Source organism: Cherax quadricarinatus, chromosome 64 (genome assembly GCF_038502225.1).
Source record: "Cherax quadricarinatus isolate ZL_2023a chromosome 64, ASM3850222v1, whole genome shotgun sequence".
Lineage (NCBI taxonomy): Eukaryota > Metazoa > Arthropoda > Malacostraca > Decapoda > Parastacidae > Cherax > Cherax quadricarinatus.
The window spans coordinates 21,706,261-21,731,051 of NC_091355.1; the positions used below are offsets into that span (position 1 = coordinate 21,706,261).

Consider the following 24,791-nt stretch of genomic DNA (forward strand, 5'->3'; position numbering starts at 1 on the left):
TGTACGATTTCTGCCATTTCCTGCCAGTTTTTTTTCCTTCCTGGCACTAAAAACCCTCTCCCTCTTGAGTGGCTGTGGCTACCCAGGTTTTCCCATGGCCTGGATGTTTTGTATCTTTTTGTCCCCTTTAGATGGTATGCCTGGCAATTTAAGTTATAGCACAGTCTTTCCTGTACTGAAGAGGTACACAGTTCAGGGTGAAAAAGCTTACAGGAAGGGAGTTTGCATTTTCCTGTTGTCATATGGGCATGGCATTTTCTAGGGTGGTCATAGTTGCATGTCCTATCTGTTTTTCCAGATTTCCCATGCCAGCAGATACCAAGTGCATAGTATGTGCACAGGCTTGGTTTCCGTTTGCCTTGGGTTTCTGTAACTGTATTCCCTGTTGGTGCATGTTTCCCTGTCTTACTTCTATCCTCCCTAGCACCAACAATGGAGCCCCCACCAGTTGTTTTTGGTAATATATCCTTACTATTGCTAGTGGAGTCCTCTTGTTTGCTATTTCCTGCAGTATTTCTAGTTTGCAATATTGGTTTTATCTTATCTTTGACTACACTTGTTTCCCTACTATGGCTCCTGTCCCCTATGAGGTCATTTATATGTATTCCTTCCTACGTATAATTCCCGACTACCTGGACAAAATCTCCAGCTTCACCATTACTGTCTCCCAGGACAGCATCTCCAGCTTCCCCATTACTGTCTCCCAGGACAGCATAACTTTAATCTGACAAACTAATGTTATTTTTAACTAATTTTGGTCTCTAGAAGTAGGAGAACTACTTTTTAGGTTTAAAAGACCTAAACTTTTATAAGTTATCTGGAGAGAAGATTAATTATGAATTTCTAGAAATTCAATTCAAGAAAGAGTCTACCGAGATTCTTTCAATTAAAATTGGTATAAATCTGTGGTTAGCTCCACAAATTTCTGAACATTGGCCGTAGAATAGGCCCAGTCGATTTACTAGAAACCTAATTTAATTGAGTCATCCTGGGATGGCATCGGCTTTTACTCCTAAAGAAGGAATAGCTCAGGAATGGATTACGTCTGCAGCTGAAATAATAAGACGAATTTGAGTATTAAAAGGAATAGGCACTCGGTTATCAACATCTAAAAGTCGTAAATTTGAGTCAATATTATAGGGTGTTATGTAGGAATCAAATTCGATATTTAGAAAGTCGCAATATTCATAGGATCAATATCATTGAAGCCCGATGGTTTTAATTGTAATTTTTGAGTTGTTAGTTTCATCCAATAAATAGAGTAGCCGCAGGGAGAGTATAGCGATGAAAATTAAGATGATAGCAGGTAAAATAGTTCAGATAATTTCAATTTCTTGGTTTTCAAGTAAAAATCGGTTAATAAGTGAGTTTAGTGCTGAATTAATTAAAATATAACCTACTAGTGTAGTGATGAGAATAAGAATAAATAGTGTGTGATCATGGAAGTATGTTAATTGTTCCATAAGTGGAGAAGCACTGTCTTGAAGTCCTAAACATCCTCATGTTGGCATTTCTAAAAGAAGGTAATTCCTTCCTGGTAGGACCTTAAATCCTATACATCTATCTGTCATTTTAGATAATTAGAAATTAGAGGAATTTCTGCATATCTGTGATCAGCAGGAGGGTAAGGGTGCTGTCATTCAATGGATGAAGGTAGGAAGGATGGAGAAGCAATATTATGTTTTGATATTAAAGCCTCTCAAACAATAATTATGAACCAGAAAACAGCTACTAGTGAAATAAGAGATCAAATTGATGAAACAATATTTCATGATGCGTAAGCATCGGGATAGTCTGAATATCGTCGTGGCATACCATTTAATCCTAGGAAGTGTTGGGGAAAGAAGGTTAAGTTTACTCCTAAAAATATAGTAAAGAAATGAGGTTTTAATCATGAAGATTTCAGAGAAAATCCAGTAAACAAGGGGAATCAGTGGACAATACCTCCAAAAATTCCAAATACGGCTCCTATAGATAGGACATAGTGGAAGTGGGCTACAACATAGTAGGTGTCATGAAGAATAATGTCGATTGAGGAGTTTGCTAAAATAACTCCTGTTAAACCACCTACTGTAAATAAGAAAATAAATCCTAAGGTTCATAGGAGGGAAGGAGTGTATGAGAATTGAGAACCTTGGAGAGTTCTTAATCATCTGAAGATTTTAATTCCTGTAGGGATGGCAATAATTATGGTTGCTGATGTGAAATATGCTCGGGTGTCAACATCTATGCCTACGGTGAACATATGGTGGGCTCACACAAGGAACCCCAGAATCCCAATTGCTGTTATGGCATAAATTATTCCTAGTGTTCTGAATGCTTCTTTTTTGCCTGATTCTTGTGTAACAATGTGTGAAACTATACCGAAAGCTGGGAGAATTAAAATATAGACTTCAGGGTGTCCAAAAAATCAGAATAAGTGCTGGTAGAGAATGGGATCACCTCCACCAGCTGGATCAAAGAAAGTGGTGTTTAAATTTCGATCTGTAAGAAGTATGGTAATTGCTCCTGCTAGAACGGGGAGGGATAGAAGCAGAAGTACCACGGTAATGAAAACGGATCATACAAATAAAGGTATTCGATCTATAGTTATTCCTCTTGTTCGTATGTTGATTGCTGTAGTTATAAAGTTTACAGCCCCTAGAATTGAGGAAACTCCAGCCAGATGAAGGGAGAAGATTCCGAGGTCAACTGATGCTCCCGCATGGGCGATTGATGCTGCTAGAGGAGGGTAGACTGTTCACCCTGTCCCAACACCCCTTTCCGCTATTCCTCTTGTAAGGAGAAGAGTGAGAGAAAATGGCAGAAGTCAAAATCTTATATTATTTATTCGAGGGAAGGCTATATCAGGGGCTCCAAGTATAAGTGGAACTAATCAATTTCCAAAACCTCCAATCATGATTGGTATAACTATGAAGAAAATTATTACGAAGGCGTGGGCTGTAACAATTACATTATAAATTTGGTCATCTCCAATTAATCTTCCTGGTTGACCAAGTTCGGCTCGAATAATCAATCTTAGTGAGGTGCCTACTATACCAGATCAAGCTCCGAACACAAAGTACAAGGTACCAATATCTTTATGATTTGTTGAAAAAAATCATTGTTGCGTTAGGCTTTATAGTGGAAAAAAGACGTCAAATTGCAAATTTGAAGATGTAGAATTACTAAAGCTTAAGAAGAAGTTTCATAATATAGGTAGCAAAGCTACATTAGCAGTTCTATCAAAACTGTCCTTTTTATCAGGCACTATACTTATTGGGGAAGTTAGAATTATAGAGGGTTAGTTGTAAGTTTATATTTAATTAAGGTAGCGTTCTTAGAAGATTAAATGTTAGATTGGAAAAAATGTTTACTTTAATAGGTTGAGAAAAGCTTAAAGTTTGATTCTTGCTTGAACTTTTATTTTATAATTAGTGTATATGTATATCCTAGTGAGTAGAGAATGGAAAAATAAAGATAATTTATGATACAATCATAGTTTTGTTATTCACAGTACGGAAGATTAAATGTTGGATTAGGATTTGATTTAGTAAGTTATAAAAAGCTTGATAAAATTTTGTGCCAGCAATCACGGTTAGACTTAAAAAGCTTAGTAAAAGTATTTTAGTTTAGGTTATTCTTACATTTAAAAGTGAATTGAAATTTATAACAATAAAAGGTGAAATTGGTTTATTGAAAATAAATGGAAGTTGAATTATAAAGAGGAACAGACCAGGAAATTAAGATATAAACCAGGATTAGATACCCTGCTATACTTAAAAGATGAAAAATAAAACTTGAATATTAGTAGATATGGTCTTTAAATTCAAAGAATTTGGCGGTATTTTAGTCTTGTTAGAGGAACCTGTTCTGTAAATGATACAACATGAAGAATCTTACTTACTCTTGTTTAACAGTTTGTATACCGTCATTATCAGATAACCTTTGTTGGGGTAGTTATTGAAATTTAAGAAGTTAAAGTATATTAGATCAAGGTGCAGTTTATGGGTGAGAAGAAATGGGTTACAATAAAATTTATTTATTACATATCAGTGATTGAATAGTTTCTGTGAAGGGGGATTTAATTGTAATACACAATTTAGTAAGTTAGTGTGATATGAGAACTAAAATATGTACATATCGCCCGTCACTTCCATTTAAGGTGGAATAAGTCGTAACATAGTAGGTGTACTGGAAGGCTCACCTAGCATTAAATTTACTTTGGCAGAGAATATGCATTAAATTTAGAATTTAATTATATGAATAAAGTTAAAGTCTCCTAGAATTACTACATTATCATGGCTTGTGGCCCTAACAATTTCCTCCCATAGTAGTCTCCCCTGGTCACTATCTAAATTTGGGGGACAGTATATCACACCTAAAATTAACTTTTCATGCCCCTCTGAAAATTCTATCCAAACAGACTCTGTATGTGTTAGTTCAGACTTAATACCCGTTTTTATGCAACAGTTCAAGCGATCTTGGACATACAGTGCCACCCCACCCCCCTTCCCGATACTTCTATCTACTTGGAACAATTTAAAACCCTGAATGTGACATTCTGCATGCATGTCCCGACTTTTTGAATTGAACCACGTCTCAGTAATGGCAAATACATCTATGTTACCTGCACTAGCAACTAGTCTCAACTCGTCCATCTTATTCCTAGCACTGCGACTATTTGTGTAATAAATACTTGAAGACCCTCCTCTCTCTTTACCCTTCCTGCTCCTTTCTGTTATTCCACTAATCCTATTACTGTCCTTGTCAATTAGTGCCACTGGCTTTCCAATATCCACCTTGTTTTGCCTAGTAATAGTTCTCCTAGTACTCATATTACTACCTTGAGACTTCACAGTTTTCCCGCCAAAACCCATACCACTAACTATTCCTAGTTTAAAGACCTAACAGCTCCCTCCACTGCGTTGGCCAGTGCTCCCACCCCACACCTAGATAAGTGAACCCCATCCCTGGCATACATGTCATTTCTGCCATAGAAGAGGTCCCAGTTGTCAATGAATGTTACCGCATTTTCCTTACAGTATTTGTCCAGCCAGCAATTGACACCAATTGCTCTGGACAACCATTCATTTCCAGCTCCTCTCCTTGGCAAAATGCCACATATGACAGGTTTCCCACCCTTCCTCCTAATTATCTCTATTGCTGACCTATACCTGCTAATCAGGTCCTCACTCCTACGTCTGCCAACATCGTTGCCTCCAGCACTGAGACAGATAATAGGATTGCTCCCATTACCTCTCATGATGTCATCCAGACGGCTAACAATATCCTTCATCCCAGCCCCAGGAAAACACTCTCTCTGCCTCCTACTCGTGTCCTTCAAGCAGAATGTCCTATCCATGTACCTAATCTGGCTATCCCCAACAACAACAATGTTTTTACCTTCCTTGGCGTCGTCCGTCGTGATACTCGGAGTAGTCGACTCACATTCGCCAGGTAGCATTACACCACTTGTAGAATTCGTCAAGACGTTCTCGATGGTCTTCGTTGGGGTTTCTAGGGATGTCTCACTCACGTCTGCCAATGCTTCTTTGGTGCTCGTTGTGGCATTCCCAGTAGAACACTCACATTCGTCGGGTAGCACCGAGAATGGGTTGGAAGTTTCCATGGTAGTCTTCTGGTTTCTCGTTGTTTCTGCCTCTCCAACCGTTTTCTTGATCTTCAGCTTGGTTCCATGTTGCCCGGCCACTGACCAAGCTCCCCTCTTAACCTGGGGACTCACAACAGGAGGATTACTACGAATCCTCTTGTTCTCCTCCGTTAATCGCCGTTTCTCCATCTTAGCAACTCTGAGCTCTTCTCTCAGCTGCTGGTAAAGTTGCTCATGAGAGGGCATCCTGGTTCAGATTCACAGAGAGCACACAAACAGGTCTTCACCTAAAGAGCACACAAACAGGTCTTCACCTAAAGAGCACACAAACAGGTCTTCACTCCTAAATCTTTTCACATTCTGTATGATCAAGCTCTACTTCACCTAGATTATAGCTTCTAGGGTTATTTTCATTACCAAGGGCAAGTACCTTACACTTATCCACATTGAACTTCATCTGCCATTTTTCAGACCAAGACATTAATTTGTCCAAATTGTCCTGAAGTTCATTGATATCCTCCTCAGAGTGAATTATACGGCCTATCTTTGTATCATTAGCAAATTTACTCATGTCACTCGTAATCCCTTCATCAAGGTCATTAATGTAAATTATGAACAAGAGAGGGCCTAAAACTGATCCTTGTGGAACGCCACTAGTGACTAATCCCCATTCAGATTTCACTCCATTAATGGTAACTCTCTGCTTTCTATTGGTAAGCCATGCCTCAATCCATGCTAGAACTTTACCTCCTATACCATGAGCTGCCACTTTTCTTAAGAGTCTCTTGTGAGGTACTCTGTTGAAGGCTTTACTAAAATCCAAATAAACAATATCATATTCCTTATCACTGTCAACTGCCTCAAATGTTCTATTGAAGAACGTCAGTAAGTTTGTCAGGCAGGAACGACCTCTCGTGAATCAATGCTGAGATTCATTTATCAAGTTATGCTCTTCAAGGTGACTTCTGATAATGTCAGCTATAATTGATTCTAATAACTTGCCCACTATAGATGTCAGGCTTATTGGACGGTAATTTGAAGGAGTGGACTTATCCCCTGATTTGAATATAGGAACCACATTAGCCATCTTCCACAACTCTGGCACAACACCGGCAAGGATGGACGCATTGAATACACTCGTTAATGGCTGACTAAGCTCCATCTTGCAATCCTTAAGTACCCTGGAAAACATCTCATCGGGTCCCGGGGACTTATTTTGCTTCAGTTTGTCTACCTGTTTAATAACCATGTCCCTCGTGACAGTAATATTAGTTAACTTAAATTCATCAGGAACTAAATAATTGTTAATTACTGGAATCTCATTTACATCTTCCTGTGTAAAAACTGACAAAAAATAGTCATTAAATAAGGAACACATTTCCAGTACATTATCCGTCAGCTGTCCATTCCCAGTTTTCAGAGGTCCTACTTTTTCCTTCACCTTCGTCCTATACACTTGAAACAACCCCTTTGGATTAGTCTTTGATTCATTAGCAACTCTAATTTCATAGTCACGCGTTTAGCCTTTCTAATCGCCTTTTTTACTTCTCTTTTAAGCTGAACATATTGGTTAACCTCTCCTCTTCTGATGCGCCTGTAAATTCCCTTTTTCTCCCCTAATAGATGCTTTAGCCTCCTGTTAACCCATTTGGGATCGTTATTATTAGACCTAATTTCTCTCTGGGGAATGTATATACTCTGGGCACTGTGTACATTATTAAGAAAACAATCATAAAAGCAGATCCCTTCATATTCATAAGTATGATTATCTTCAATAAAATCATTAGCTAGATAACCCCAATCAAGATTAGACAGATGTTCCCTAAGTCCATTATAATCGGCAGAACGAACATCAGGGATTTTTTACTGTATTATCATTATTCTTGCATTCCCAATTAATGCTAAAGGTGATGGATTTGTGATCACTTGTGCCAAGCTCTTCAGTGATCTCCAGATTATTCACGAGTGTTTCCTTATTTGACAAGACTAGGTCTAGCAAATTATTACCCCTGGTAGGCTCAGTTACGCTCTGTTTCAGAAAACAGTCCTGAACTGTTTCCATAAAGTCACTGGACTCTAGATTACCTGTCAAAGAATTCCAGTCAATTTGACTAAAGTTAAAGTCCCCTACTATGACTATGTTACTGTGTCCAGAAGCCCTAACAATTTCGTCCCAAAGAAGTCTCCCTCTATCGTGATCCAAGCCTGGAGGTCGGTACATTACACCTAGAATTAGTTTTTCTTGACCCTCCACGAACTCTACCCAAACAGACTCTGTTACTGCTCCATCTATTTTTATACCTGTTTTTATGCAACAATTAATATTTTCTCGAACATACAATGCAACTCCTCCCCCCTTCCCATTACATCTATCCACATTGAACAACTTAAATCCCTGAATATTACACTCAGCAGTCATATCCCGACTCTTTAAATCATACCACGTTTCAGTTAATGCAATGATATCAAAGCTCCCAGCACATGCCACCAAACATAGTTCATTAATTTTATTTCTTGCACTTCGACTGTTAGCATAAAATGTCATCATATGTTTTTTTGTTCTGCACATTTTTCCTATTCATCTTTGTTTTTACACAATTTCTGAAATTATCATTACCCAGAGTTACTCCATGACAGTTACTATTAAGTTGTGGAAAAAGACACTTATGTACAGTTCAGGACATTTATTAAAGGAAACGTTTCGCCACGAGTGGCTTCTTCAGTCCTTGTCGGTATCACCATACCATTTCCTCAGTTACTATTAAGATTCTTAATATCAGAGCATAAGTCAATATATCCATACTCATTATTTATCATTTCTAAACCCATACTTCTAACTAATCCTAACAACCCCCACAACTGAGTTAGCAAGAAAACCCACACCTGCCCTGGATTAGTGAACCCCATCCCTTGCATACATGTCATTTCGGCCATAGAAGTTGTCCCAGTTGTCAATGAATGGTACTGCATTATCCTTACAGTGTTTATCCAGCCAACAATTAATACCAATTGCTCTGGACAACCATTCATTACCAACACCTCTTCTTGGCAAAATGCCACATATGACAGGGCGCCCCCCCCCCTTCTTCCTAATTATGTCTATAGCTGTCCTGAACTTTCTAACTAAATCCTCACTTCTACGCTTGCCTACATCATTGCCTCCAGCACTGAGGCAAATGATAGGTTTGATCCCATTACCATTCATGATGTTGTCAAGCCGGCTAACAATGTCCTCCATCCCAGCCTTTATTCCGAAACGTTTCGCCTACACAGTAGGCTACTTCAGTCGAATACAGAAAGTAGGCAGGAACAGTAGAGATGTGAAGACGATGTAATCAGTCCATCACCCTTGAAGTCGTAGAATTTGAGGTTGTCAGTCCCTCAGCCTGGAGAAGATCAAGCGGAATAAAGTTGTCTAACTGTTGCATATGTGTCTTACCTAACAACCTGTCGGTATTGTATACCATTTTGATGTTCATCTTGTCAGACACTGCAACACATGGCCTCTTGGTACAGAAAACACCTTGGACAAGCTTTTCAAGTGAGAAGTGTTGGATCTGAGAAGGACATGACCTCTCAGTGGCTACATTCTCACTACTACTACTACTCTGTACCTCTCTTTCCGACAGTATTTAAGTCTCCGCACTGTCGCTTGATCTTCAGATAGTTCCTGACTATGGAACTGGACTTCTCCAGGCTGAGGGACTGACAACCTCAAATTCTACGACTTCAAGGGTGATGGACTGATTACATCGTCTTCACATCTCTACTGTTCCTGCCTACTTTCTGTATTCGACTGAAGAAGCCAACTGTGTAGGCGAAACGTTTCGGAATAAAGTTGTCTAACTGTTGCATATGTGTCTTACCTAACCACTTCGACTAGTGGATGGTACCACTATGACCCCGCCTCCGCCTGCTTCACCTCACCTCACTACAATATATAAGCCACGTCTACGGCCCTATGCTGTACATTCTACAAGATTGATGGACTGAACACATCGACTCCAGGCTGAGGGACTGATTACCTCATTCTCCTCCTCTCCTTACGCCTTCCTCTTTGTATTGGACTGATGAAGCCACTGTGTGGCGAAACGTTTCCTGAATAAAGATTCCCATATGCTGCATAAGTGTCTCAATTTTCAACTTGTAGATTTTTCAAACCATTCATCACAACTGTCAGACACTGCAGCATCATGGGATCTTGTTACAAAGAATTCTTCAACACTTGTTCAACCTTTGGACGAAGACCTACTTCAACTAGTGGATGGTACCACTATGACCCCGCCTCCGCCTGCTTCACCTCACCTCACTACAGTATATAAGCCACGTCTACGGCCCTATGCTGTACATTCCACAAGATTGATGGACTGAACTCATCGACTTCAGGCTGAGGGACTGATTACCTCATACTCCTCCTCTCCTTACGCCTTCCTCTTTGTATTGGACTGATGAAGCCACTGTGTGGCGAAACGTTTCCTAAATAAAGATTCCCATATCCTGCATAAGTGTCTCAATTTTCAACTTGTAGGTTTTTCAAACCATTCATCACAACTGTCAGACACTGCAGCATCATGGGATCTTGTTACAAAGAATTCTTCAACACTTGTTCAACCTTCGGACGAAGACCTACTTCGACTTGTGGATGGTACCACTATGACCCCGCCTCTGCCTGCTTCACCTCACCTCACTACAATATATAAGCCACGTCTACGGCCCTATGCTGTACATTCTACAAGATTGATGGACTGAACACATCGACTCCAGGCTGAGGGACTGATTACCTCATTCTCCTCCTCTCCTTACGCCTTCCTCTTTGTATTGGACTGATGAAGCCACTGTGTGGCGAAACGTTTCCTGAATAAAGATTCCCATATGCTGCATAAGTGTCTCAATTTTCAACTTGTAGATTTTTCAAACCATTCATCACAACTGTCAGACACTGCAGCATCATGGGATCTTGTTACAAAGAATTCTTCAACACTTGTTCAACCTTTGGACGAAGACCTACTTCAACTAGTGGATGGTACCACTATGACCCCTCCTCCGCCTGCTTCACCTCACCTCACTACAGTATATAAGCCACGTCTACGGCCCTATGCTGTACATTCTACAAGATTGATGGACTGAACACATCGACTCCAGGCTGAGGGACTGATTACCTCATACTCCTCCTCTCCTTACGCCTTCCTCTTTGTATTGGACTGATGAAGCCACTGTGTGGCGAAACGTTTCCTAAATAAAGATTCCCATATCCTGCATAAGTGTCTCAATTTTCAACTTGTAGGTTTTTCAAACCATTCATCACAACTGTCAGACACTGCAGCATCATGGGATCTTGTTACAAAGAATTCTTCATGGTTTAGAGAGTTAGCTGTGTGAACACTTGTTCAACCTTTGGACAAAGACCTACTTCGACTAGTGGATGGTACCACTATGACCCCGCCTCCACCTGCTTCACGTCACCTCACTACAGTATATAAGCCACATCTACGGCCCTATGCTGTACATTCTACAAGATTGATGGACTGAACACATCGACTCCAGGCTGAGGGACTGATTACCTCATACTCCTCCTCTCCTTACGCCTTTCTCTTTGTATTGGACTGATGTTGAAGATATTGGCCTTACCAGCTATGTTTAATTTATAAATATAAATATAGGAAACACTTAGCTGATAAATGACAGCAAATTGTCTACACAGCCGCCCCTGCAGACGAGGTCTAGAAGCTGTCGAAACCATCTCAACATGGGCTGTCAAGAGATATAATTTGTAAATTATAAATTACCCCTAGGGGGTGTTATGTCAGCATATTTCATACACTAGTGGCTAACGATGTACGTACTTGTTTGGACTCAAAAGTCCACACCTTACTGCCGACTATAGGTTGATTACAAACTCCTTGTGACTCAAGAACTGTGCAGTCCCCCGATCTACAAGAAATTCGTAACATACCTTGCTCTTGTAACGTGAGCTATGGTGTTCTCAACACCTTCAACAGGTATCGGTGACTTGATAGAAGCTGAAGTGTCCTTGGATGTCCACATCTTCCATTGTCTAGGAAACGCACACTGGTACACTATGTTCCACAAGATTTGTCTTTATTGTTCACAATGTATCACAAGAGAAGCTGATCACACTTCTCTTATGTTTATTGTGTTTGAGACACTTTGTTCACACTAACGCACAGATCAGTGTTCTTTGCTAGTTATCCTGGCGTCAGTGTCACTCTCCCAGAGTCAAAAGCAATTGGGCGACGCCACACTGCCCCAAGCTGTTGCTGCCCCTTGCACAAAGAAGAAGCTGACCTAGTACTTTTTGCTCCCTTGCCACTTCCTCGATGAAGCAAAGCAAAATGTTTAAATCTTGCTGTCTTAAGCATAGACAACAATGTCCACTATCTTTACCATGATAATAAAGTGGGAGCAGGATTTTCCTTAATTGTCCTGCTAAAGTAAGATATATACTGTCTCTTATAAAAATACACTTTGCAACACCGCTGCAAGGAGCAGAGGTCACTTGACTACGTCGCATAGCATCTGTGATCAAATACTCACTCTAGCAGTAAACAAGACGCTCGCCCCTTCTGAGAGGGCTTGGCCCCTCAGGGCTGAAAGGGGCTGAAGGGGCTGAAAGGGCTGAAGGGGGCTGATACCCCTCTCCTGGAGAAAATTTCTCCACACTGGGGGGCGGCGGAGGTTCGCTGCAGGTGAACTATTCATCACTTAACATTAATTTAATTTTCTCACTCGCCACCACTGCTGCTTGTCTTTTCTGAACAGCTTTAGTCTGTGTGGTTTCTGGAGAATCACTAATTTTGTTTTCAACACTGTGTAATTCTAACGGCACTAGTTTATTTATTGTCCACTTATTCACTACACCTTTGCTTAAAACATCAACTGTCCTGATGATTCCATTTGCATCAGGATATATGGTCACAATTTTTCCAAGTGGCCATTGGGACCTCGGACCATCATTGTCGATAATCACTATGTCACCAGGTCTTAAGGACTTATGATTTTCAGGAACACCAGCTCCATAGAAGTGTTCTCTCAATGAGGTGAGGTAGTCTTCTCGCCAAAATTTTTCCCAACGTTCAATCACTTTATTAAGATGTTTGAATTTACGTCTGAGTTGCTCAGATTCGAAATAAGTAGGATCCTCTATGATTTCTTTATCATTCATGGGAGGAACAGGTTCGAGCCTTCTGCCATGGAGTAAATGAGATGGACTTAACACTTCTAAATTGTCCAGATCATCGGTAACATAAGTCAGAGGTCTGTTGTTGACTTTATTTTCTATTTCAGTCACAACTGTACGGAATTCTTCTAAGTCGATTCTTTGACGATGAAGAGTCTTCCTTAAACAACGTTTTACAATGCCGATCATTCTTTCATAAAATCCGCCGTGCCATGGAGATTTAGGAGGAATGTATCTCCAGCGACAACTCCGTTGATTCAGCATCTGTTGTACTTCTGGTTGATCAAAGATCTTGCTTATATAAGCAGCACCAGCAACAAAGTTCGTTGCATTATCTGAAATCATCAGTCTGGGACATGCCCTTCTGGCTGCAAACCTTCTGAATAATTTGATAAAGGTTTCAGCAGACATGTCAGTGGCTACTTCTAGATGTACTGCTCTAGTCGTAGCACAAGTGAACAAACAGATGTACACCTTGATGGGAACTTTGTCAATTGTTTTGGTTAAAATTATTGGTCCAGTGTAATCTACACCTGTCACCTCAAATGGAGTGACATGACAAACTCTTTCAGAGGGATATGGAGGTGGACCTGGATACTGACATACTCGCATATCATAGTGACGACAAGTAATACAGTCCCTTATTTGTTTTTTCACACTTTGTCGACCTTGAGGTATCCAGTAGGATTGTCGTATATGACAAAGTGTGTCAGCTACCCCACCATGTAACACGTTACTGTGGGCGTTTTGCACAATCAGTTTTGTTAGCCAATGATTCTTGGGGAACAATATTGGATGTATGGCTTCTTTAGGTAGTGAAGAATTATGAATTCTTCCTCGACATCTTATAATCTTTTCTGAGTCGAGATAAAGTCCTAAAGAATTAATCATGACAGGTTTCTTTGGGGATTTATCTTGTGTTTCTAGAAATTTATATTCTGTAGAGAAAACATCTTTCTGTATTAGTTTCACCCAGTATTTAATGGGTTCAAGACATTCATAATCAGGTTTTATTCCTTTAATGAATTTAAAGACAAGAGCTGTAACTCTTAAGAGTTTACTCAAAGATGAGTATTTAGATCCATCAATGACTATTTCTGTTGTGTCTGCAGTATTTACACAACTTATTTCTGCTGTGTTCAAGCAGACTGTTTCTTCTGGCATAATGTGAGCTTTTTGCTGAGGCCAGTTATTTTCATTAGAGAGCCAGTTCGGTCCGTGGAGCCATAATTTATTATCCACAAATTTCTTGAGTGGGACACCACGTGACAACATGTCAGCTGGATTCTCTTGGGTAGAGACGTGGAGAAAGAGATAATCTCCCTGCATCTCTTTTATTTCAGCTACTCTGTTCTGTACATAGACCAGCTTACTCTTATTATTTCTTAACCACTGGAGAACTGCCTCATTATCACTCCAGATCACGGTTTTCTCAATAGTGAGATGATCAAGTACTTTGTTGAGATAGACAGCTAATTTTGTACCTACATAGAGTGCTGTCAGTTCCAATTGTGGTACTGTTCTGACCTTCAAGGGTGCTACCCTGGCCTTTGAAGTAATTAGTGTACTTCCTTCAGCATTACTCATGTAACCTACAGCGCCATAACCTCTGGTTGACGCATCACAGAACACATGTAATGTGTAATTGTTTCCCTCTTGACCTATTTGTCTTGGAAATTTAATTTGATGAAGTTGTTTAAACTCCTTGGATATTTCATCCCATGCTTGACTCATTTCTAGAGGCAAGTTCTCATCCCATCCAATTTTGAGCTTCCATGCATCTTGCATAAGCATTTTACCTTTTATGGTAATCGGTGAGACGAGTCCTAGAGGATCAAAACATTGTGATACCTCTGACAGTAAACTACGTTTAGTGAGTGTACTGCATGATTTATTGTTTATCCTTTTGAGATTCAAAGTATCTTCCTGTGTGTTGCAATTAAGTCCCAGCATATTGTTGCAATCAGGAATTTCAGTTTCAGGGAAATCTTCTTTGATAAGTTCCCTTAATTGCTTTGAATTTGTATTCCACATCCTTAGAGGCATATTTGCTTCTTTCATCTCCTTGTTAGCTTCTCTGTATAAGGATTTCAAATCCTCCTCTTTATTCACAGTACCTTGAAGATTGTCCACATAGAAACTTTTCTTTAAGATTTCTTTGAAGGGACTTTCAGATTTCTTCAAATGTGTATTTAGAGTAGCTTCTAGTAAGAATGGAGAGGATGTTGCACCAAATAATACTGATTTGAAACGATAAGTTTTCACAGGACTTTGAGGATCATGTGGATTTTCAGGCCACAAGAATCGAGTATAATCTCTATCTATTTCTTGTAGTCCTACTCTTAAGAAAGCTTTGGAAATATCAGCCGTGTAGGCATATGGTTTTGTGCGATATTTAATAAGCACGTCTCCAAGCTTCTCAGTTAGTGAGGGTCCAGTCATCAGACAGTCATTAAGACTTGCTACATCTTTATTTGCACGTGCGCTGCAATTATATACAACACGTAGTGGAGTGGTTTCAGAATCTTTTCTGACTCCATGGTGCGGGAGATAATGAGCTTCTGTCTTCAACTTATCTTCGACTGTTTCCTCAATGAATTTATTGTCCAACTGTTCTTGTATGATATTATCATAGACAGTCAGTAGCTCAGGATTCTTCCTGAGCTCATGTATTTGTGCTTTCATCTGTCCGAAAGCCATGCGATAATTGCTAGGTAGATGTGGTGGAGTTAATTTCCATGGTAACCTAACCCAATACTGTCCATCTTTATATTTGACAGTGTCCAAATATTGCTAATAAGTCTGAGACTCTTGTGGGCTTGGTTTATTTACATCAATACCTATCGCAACTGGTTCATTCATTTCTTCCAGTAATGATAATTTTTGCTGTGGTACATGATCAGTGGTTATTCTCGTAACTAGTACATTTTCCACTGAATCAATATCAGCTTCTTTCCCACTTTGAGAGGGAATGGGACCACATATCATGTGGCTTCCTGATGTTTTCAGCAAGTGAACATCATGTTTACTTACTATATTTTGCACAAAACAGTGATAATAATCACTTCCAATGATTAAATCAATTGGGCTAATTGTGTCCGTCTGTATGTCAGGACAGGCTAACTTGACCTTAGCTGCTTTCAGTGCTGCAATTGTTTCTTTTAATCCCTGGATCTGCACAGACTTAGGCAAATCATCTACTACCACAGCTTCTGCTGTCTTTTTCCTGTTTCCTAGACCAACAGTGATTCTGGCTAGGTCATATGTCTGTTTACCAGAATTGTGGAAAAAAACAGCTATATCTAACTGTATTTTGGCATAGGGTTGTTTATTCAGTTTCTGCAACACTGTTCTTCTTATGAAGGACCTTTGTGAGCCTTGATCAAATAGTGTTAGCACATTGGTTTTGTGTAATTTATTAGATAACTCAACTCGAGCTATAGGGAGAGCAGTTGCTTTAAACTTATCTCTCACATTTAATGCTGTTGCTTGTTGACTTCCTGATTCTGTAGAAGTCTGCTGCTGTTCAGCAAAAGCATTTGGGCATAATGCTGTATGATGCATACCCTTGCATTTAAAACACTTCTTCAGTGAGCATTTACCTCCCTTGTGTTCACCTAAACACTTGATGCATCTTTTCAGCTGATGAACACGTTACGTGCCTCCATTGATGTGTATTGAATACAATACTGTGCCCAATGTGTTCCATCACAAAGTACACATTTTGGAATACGTTTACGTATGACAGTCTGTTTACTGTCGATTGTATTCACAGCTTGATAAATGCCTATATAGGATTTCCCATTCTGTGGTTTAGTGGGAGTAGGTATACTCTTTTTATACTGAGTTGAAGGTTTGTTATCCACTGGATTTGTGGATTTTTCATCTTGTCTCATTGCTTGCATGCATGAAACTATTGTTTGTAAACCATTGCTAATTTCCTCACAAGTGAAATAGCGTTTATTGAACATAATATTTAATCGTTTAATAGTTTGTGGTGACAACTTATCTTGTACAATACCACTGATAAACCAATCACATTGCCTTAGGTCATATTTAGCACCTAGAGATCTGAGACTATTGTCTAATGTGATTCTAAATGCCTGTAAGTCTGAAAAACAATGTTTGGGTGGCTTCAAGCTTGATATTAAGACTGCATGTCTAACTCTAGCCTTATCAGCATCGAAGTAATTGTCTGCTAAGACACGTAAGGCTATTTGATAATTGCCTTTGACCACCGAAAATGACTTAATCAGTTCATAGGGTTCTCCCTTCACAAGACATTTAAGATAATTGAACTTAGCAATCTCATCTATGTCAGTTCGTGAATTTACTATGGATTGAAAACCACTAATGAATTCTTCATAATTATGACCTTGGAAAATAGGTAATGACAATGTAGGTAAGCTTGGTAATGGGACACTTGTTGTTACAGGTGTAACAGGTGTTTGACCACTAGTAGAAGGTCTCTGTGACAGAGTTTTATGGCAGATAGCCTGTACTCCTGTCCACCTTAATTGTTGATCACTAAAAGTATCCAAAACATTTTTAATTTCATCCTCAGATGGATCTGATTCAAGAAATTTATTTTCATAATGTGTATAGTCTGAATTAATTATTTCCAGATGCTGTGTAAATAATCCAAACTTGACCTCAAGATCATCAAAATCTATGTTTGTATCTTGAGTTAATCCTATACAGACTGAAATTAGATTTTCTAATTGTGTAATCTTAGTCTGTAAAGACTGAAACTGAGTTTTCAAACAAGCCATTTTAATGGTATACTGAAAATTCTAGCACCACACTTAGAGTGTTTAAAAAACACTGTACTGCTATAAACAGCTGAGTTTTTGTTATGCTTAAGTCAGCAATAATCGAGTCAGACACTACTGACCCACTAACCTTAACCTCAGGGTCAATGACCATGAAGGGTATATCGTACATGTGGCTAGTGCTTATGACTTGAGTTTGCTGTGTCAGCCTGACCACGATGATTAATCGTAAATAACGATGTTATACACTTCATTCACTATACACTATAAATGTCACTGTATAACTGTAAATCACACGTGAATATTACTTACACATATATAAATTTCACTGTTAATATATATTTGAAAGCTTACACTTTATATATAAGTTCCTTTAATATAACAGGTATATCTATAAGAAACAACTTTAACACAATCTTGTCTCTTAATTTCTGTCTATAAACATTATAAACACTGTGTATATATATACACTCAGACAAACAACATCACTTGGGTTGTTGTCTCAATCAGCAATTTCGAGATTGGAGCAGTTGATGTATCATGTGGGGGTTTGAACACGTGGATAGGGTAAAGTAATACTCACGTAGGCTGGAAGTATGTATAATTATAACAGTAAGTATGGAAGAGCCAAACAGCCGTGACCTGCCTCCTTGCTCACTCTCGTATAACTGACCGCCCACAGTACCCATATGTGAGGGGGTCTTTGAAATACTGCTGTGGTCAACGGCAATATGAATACAGACAGTGCTCAGGCAGAGACGGTTGGTAGTGAGTCATCTACTGGTACACTGGTTACTGGTAACTGGTTACTACTACTGAGAGCTCGGCGACGCTAACGTATGTCGTCCCGACATACAACTAATACAAACTAGAGATGGCAGGTGTACGGCTTGGGCTGATTCTATGCAATGTCAAAGTACACAACAATTAAACATTATAACATACACAAGTAGAACATTGGAATGGAAGCTTACGTAACTGAAACTGTAATGCAATACAAGGTATAATATAGCACAACTCATCGAATGATAGTCATTGAATGAAATTCATTGAAACTCAACGAATGAAACTCATCGTTAAGATTACACAATAGAAGTGATAAAAAAAAATTTGATCAATCGATCTGTATTCATGTGATCTACGGATTCTGAGAAAGGAATATATACAAAGAAAGAGGTTTAACAGAAAGGCAGATTCGGTGCACTCAAATCTAGACTGTTAACTCTCAGAATTCGGAGAGAACGTGAACACAAAAAAAAAAAATTCTTGAATACTGATAAGTTGATACTGTAATTATTCATCTATACAGGTTATTTACATTTAACCCCAACTCTGCTAGGGTAAGATTGACATATGCAGAATGGTTATCATCTCTGGGAGGATCGAATTCCTCTGCAATGGCTAACACATGCCTTGACTGAGGACAGTCAGAATGAGTATCTGCAAAAGATACAGCTACAATCACTAGTGACTGTGGAATTACTCATTCGTCTGCTAGGAGTACTCAACTCGACTATTCGATACAGTAATTCTTGGCTCACTACAAAGTCACTAATGGGTGCTGGTGGCTTCACAGTAAGAATAGATCTTCCTGGAGCAGGAATCGAATCACCAGAACACAAGGGATCGGTTCTTTCTTACTGGAGGAATGAACAAACTCGGTGGAGTGGATGACTCCCCCCGGTTGAAAAAAATTAACGCTATAACACGCAATATGAGCAAGGGAGAACGAATCTACTATCGCAAACTGCAAGCACAGGAGAAAAGAAATGAACACGGTGAACAATGCTGATATTCAATCTGAGTCGCACACAGTGACACGAGGTATCAGCTATAAACTTCACTTACAAACGTTAACAACGTGGAAGTTACTCGAGAAATAACTTCTTACAATGCACTGATTACTGTCAACTAGGATGGAATCACAATCTGAAACACAAGGGACAACAACAACACTCAAGTGAGCACACTAGCCACAGAAACATCTTTCTGCAATGGCTTGTGGCATCAGCAAGAGAAGGCATAACTCGTTGCAAGTAAATTTCTTCTCAAAGTGTCCCCTGGGAAGGAACGAATACTTGAACAAGTTGCCATCACAAGGATAGTAGTCGCACTATCCTGCGTGCATGATATTGTGGCTGGAGTCCAGACAGGAGTGACAGTATTACTAGTGCCTGACCGCTCGGCTACGTTAATAAGTAATTCACGGATCTATAGGAACTTAATCTGAACTTCACATTTTGCAGCACTTTAACAAATCTCAGATACAAGCTGTGAGAACAAACACATTGCTCAAGGGCTAGGTATTGTCTTTCAGTCAGTAAGGGAATGTTGGTACTGTGGACTGATTCATATTGACTTTGACTGGCATGATACACTAAGTGAACATTCAAAAGTGACTGAGACATGATCTCAGTGAACTTACTCAAGGACATAAGGCAAAATAAAAAAATAGAGAAATAACACAGTAAGCTTAAGTGGAAGAAAATGCTTAACAATTCTGCATAAGTAATAAAAAATGTCTAAGATACACTGCAAGAGGAAGGACAACTCAATGTAAAGGACTATTGGCCAAGAAAAAAAATTACATTGAAATATACAAGTAAAAATATTACTGGAGACTGAATTAAATGCAAAATGAGCTGTCTTTACTCTTGCTAATAAAGAAATTAACTAATAAAATTTTAAATCAATGTAAAAAGTAGAAAATAAATTCACTAAATTGTATGCAAACAGAGATAACTGGGAAATTTAAATATTTTCTAAGAATGCATAAACAAAATTAAAATATAATGCAAAGATAACATCATGAAAATTAATAAAATGAAAAACAAGATGCAATAATGAACTGAGAATAATAATGTATAAAAATATCAATTAAAGAAAATAATTCACTGCAGAACAAGTTCAACAAAATAATTCACTGCAGAACAAGTTCAACAAAATAATTCACTGCAGAACAAGTTCAACAAAATAATTCACTGCAGAACAAGTGCAATAAAATAAGGTGTAGAAATAATCACTGCAATAATAAAGTCTCACTGGGAAAACTCAGGTTAAATAATAAAATAAAAATATGAAGAAAAACTGATTGAACACTTTAACTCTTAATTGTAAATTAGACAAAACAATTTACTCAAACAGAGTAAAGAAAACGCTTTACGTTAAAAGTAATTAAAATTATATCAAGAGTGAATTTGAAGAATTGAGACACTTACGCAACACATGGGAATCTTTATTGAAGAAACGTTTCGCCACACAGTGGCTTCATCAGTCCAATACAAAGTAGAAATGGGTAAGTGGAGTAGAAGTTCGAGGTAATCAGTCCCTCAACCTGGAATCGATGTGTTCAGTCCATCACTGATTACCTCGAACTTCTACTCCACTTACCCATTTCTACTTTGTATTGGACTGATGAAGCCACTGTGTGGCGAAACGTTTCTTCAATAAAGATTCCCATGTGTTGCATAAGTGTCTCAATTCTTCAACTTGTCGGTTTTCAAAACCATTCATCACAAGAGTGAATTTGTTCAAAGAAATATGAAAAAGTATGAATAAAACTTAAAACAAGGAACAAAATGGGAAGTGTAACACTTACAAGTGGTGGGGCACACAACACTTACAAGTGGCGGGGCACACAACACTTAATCACGTATTCATTATTTTAGTATATTCTTACAACAAAATCTTGCTGTGACTGATACGACAAAAATTTGCTGGCAAAAATAATGGTACACAAGTCTGCGAAAAAATTAGAGGAATGAGATACTGATGGCATAAGAAAAAAAAGGTACACATAGAAATAAATGGATAATTTGGTATACTGGGGTGGATATCACTGCATGAACTACAGTGACAAACACTGGAGAATACAATGCTGAAAGAATACAATAAAAAAAATGAATCACTTCACACAGAGTGACTGACTGGTACACTACACAATAATACTTACTACAGACAGAGAGTAGTATAAAAACACAGATAAAAAAAAATATGAGATGAGCGATAACACTGAAAAATATTGCAAAAATAACGAGTCAAAGAAACACTGAGTCTACACCGAAAACACAAGGTTTAGAGTACACAAGAAATTCACTATAAATGTCTCACACACGCAAATGTCTTTAAATGCAAGAAAAATGTCTCTAAATAGAAAATTATCACAGTAGTCTGGAGGAGTCGACGGGATGACTGGTGATGAGGAAGGTTGTCCTGAGCGGTGATGACACCGACACTCACACTGTCGTCGTGAAGAAATGCGCTTTCTCAGTGAACTCACATAACTGGCTTTATCGGTGGCGCTCAGCTACAATCTCTTGACCAATTACGTGAGCCAAAACAGTTCTAGGACCCGGTACAAGGGTGCAAACAACCACAGGTAGATGAGGTGGGTGGCTGGTGGTGGGTGAGTGAAGGGAGAGTGTGGGGCGGTGGGTGAGGTGGTGACTCTCGCTGGCGCTCTGGCGCGCACTCCACTCACTACCCACGAAGGTGGCTTGATAAGCCACTATGCCACAGGGATGGTGAAGACCACTCTTAGCATCCAACTGGCATCCAACTGGGAGCACAAAGCGATATTTGAAACAATACTTCAGAGGAACTTCCAGAGGAACTTGCGTGGCTTACTTCTCTCTCTCAGCTGGGTTAGAAGCTGGGTTGGCTGACTGGCTTAACCCACGAGAATGGTTGACTGGAAGACGTCTAACGATGCACACAGCACGGAGGAGCAGGTGGATGACAGGAGACAGGCTGGATGATAGGCTGACTGGTGTTCACTTCCATAGTCTGGCTTACTGACTGGCTTAATTGAAAAATCCGGGTCAACCCCTCGGAGATTGAAGCAATTAGCACACGAACTAAGCCAGGAAGCTTGAAAAAACGGCTGCAACAGGCTTGCAGGCTGGAGGTGGTGAGTGAGGGTAAGCGGCTAGCTGGAGGTTCACCTTTGACCCTGCCGGCTACTCACAAACAATCTTCTAACGTCTTGAAATACCCTTAAAGCTTAAATCCACGATCGCACACCGTTACCACCATTTATCATGTGGGGGTTCGAACACGTGGATAGGGTAAAGTAATACTCACGTAGGCTGGAAGTACGTATAATTATAACAGTAAGTATGGAAGAGCCAAACAGCCATGACCTGCCTCCTTGCTCACTCTCGTATAACTGACCGCCCACAGTACCCATATGTGAGGGGGTCTTTGAAATACTGCTGTGGTCAGCGGCAATATGAATACAGACAGTGACTCAGGCAGAGACGGTTGGTAGTGAGTCATCTACTGGTACACTGGTTACTGGTAACTGGTTACTACTACTGAGAGATGGAGGGTGCAGGATACCATCCCCCGTCTTCTTGTTGGGTGAGTCACCCAGCTCCCGTTTTCGTTGGGTGAATGCTGGGTGAGTGCCCGTTTTCTTTTGGCTGCCCATTCTCTGTGATTGAGTCTGGAGGGACTCATTTATACTGATTTATATTGTAAAACACTAGTTTTACAGCATTTTTCGAAGGACCTTGGCTCATAGGTTATTTGTACACTGTAGTACAACATATTTGGACCACAGTGTGGTCTTTATCCGGTTCGAGCACGACCAATAGCCTTACCAGCTATGTTTAATTTATAAATATAAATATAGGAAACACTTAGCTGATAAATGACAGCAAATCGTCTACACAGCCGCCCCTGCAGACGAGGTCTAGAAGCTGTCGAAACCATCTCAACATGGGCTGTCAAGAGATATAATCTGTAAATTATAAATTACCCCTAGGGGGTGTTATGTCAGCATATTTCATACACTGGTGGCTGATGATGTACGTACTTGTTTGGACTCAAAAGTCTACACCTTACTGCCGACTATAGGTTGATTACAAACTCCTTGCGACTCAAGAACTGCGCAGTCCCCCGATCTACAAGAAATTCGTAACATACCTTGCTCTTGTAACGTGAGCTATGGTGTTCTCAACACCTTCGACAGGTATCGGTGACTTGATAGAAGCTGAAGTGTCCTTGGATGTCCACGTCTTCCATTGTCTAGGAAACGCACACTGGTACACTATGTTCCACAAAATTTGTCTTTATTGTTCACAATGTATCACAAGAGAAGCTGATCACACTTCTCTTGTGTTTATTGTGTTTGAGACACTTTGTTCACACTAACGCACAGATCAGTGTTCTTTGCTAGTTATCCTGGCGTCAGTGTCACTCTCCCAGAGTCAAAAGCAATCTGGCGATGCCACACTGCCCCAAGCCGTTGCTGCCCCTTGCACAAAGAAAAAGCTGACCTAGTACTTTTTGCTCCCTTGCCACTTCCTCGATGAAGCAAAGCAAAATGTTTAAATCTTGCTGTCTTAAGCATAGACAACAATGTCCACTATCTTTACCATGGTAATAAAGTGGGAGCAGGATTTTCCTTAATTGTCCTGCTAAAGTAAGATATATACTGTCTCTTATAAAAATACACTTTGGAACACCGCTGCAAGGAGCAAAGGTCACTTGACTACGTCGCATAGCATCTGTGATCAATTACTCACTCTAGCAGTAAACAAGATGCTCGCCCCTTCTGAGAGGGCTTGGTCCCTCAGGGCTGAAAGGGGCTGAAGGGGCTGAAAGGGCTGAAGGGGGCTGATACCCCTCTCCTGGAAAAAATTTCTCCACAACTGATGAAGCCACTGTGTGGCGAAACGTTTCCTGAATAAAGATTCCTATATGCTGCATAAGTGTCTCAATTTTCAACTTGTCGGTTTTTCAAACCATTCATCACAGTTGTGGTTCCTATATTCAAATCAGGGGATAAGTCCACTCCTTCAAATTACCGTCCAATAAGCCTGACATCTATCTTGGGCAAGTAATTAGAATCAATTATAGCTGACATTATCAGAAGTCACCTTGAAGAGCATAACTTGATAAATGAATCTCAGCATGGATTCACGAGAGGTCGTTCCTGCCTGACAAACTTACTGACGTTCTTCAATAGAACATTTGAGGCAGTTGACAGTGATAAGGAATATGATATTGTTTATTTGGATTTTAGTAAAGCCTTCGATAGAGTACCTCACAAGAGACTCTTAAGAAAAGTGGCAGCTCATGGTATAGGAGGTAAAGTTCTAGCATGGATTGAGGCATGGCTTACCAATAGAAAGCAGAGAGTTACCATTAATGGAGTGAAATCTGAATGGGGATTAGTCACTAGTGGCGTCCCACAAGGATCAGTTTTAGGCCCTCTCTTGTT

The 24,791-nt window shown here is 39.6% G+C and overlaps 1 long non-coding RNA gene and 1 pseudogene across 1 annotated transcript in view; one reads left to right on the plus strand and one right to left on the minus strand.

The window, feature by feature from the left end:
- The window catches only part of LOC138854618 (uncharacterized), a 225,688-nt gene that overhangs the window by 9,948 nt on the left and 190,949 nt on the right, over positions 1-24,791 (minus strand). The window lies entirely within an intron of this gene.
- The window catches only part of LOC138854617 (cytochrome c oxidase subunit 2-like), a 222,773-nt pseudogene continuing 199,253 nt past the window's right edge, over positions 1,272-24,791 (plus strand).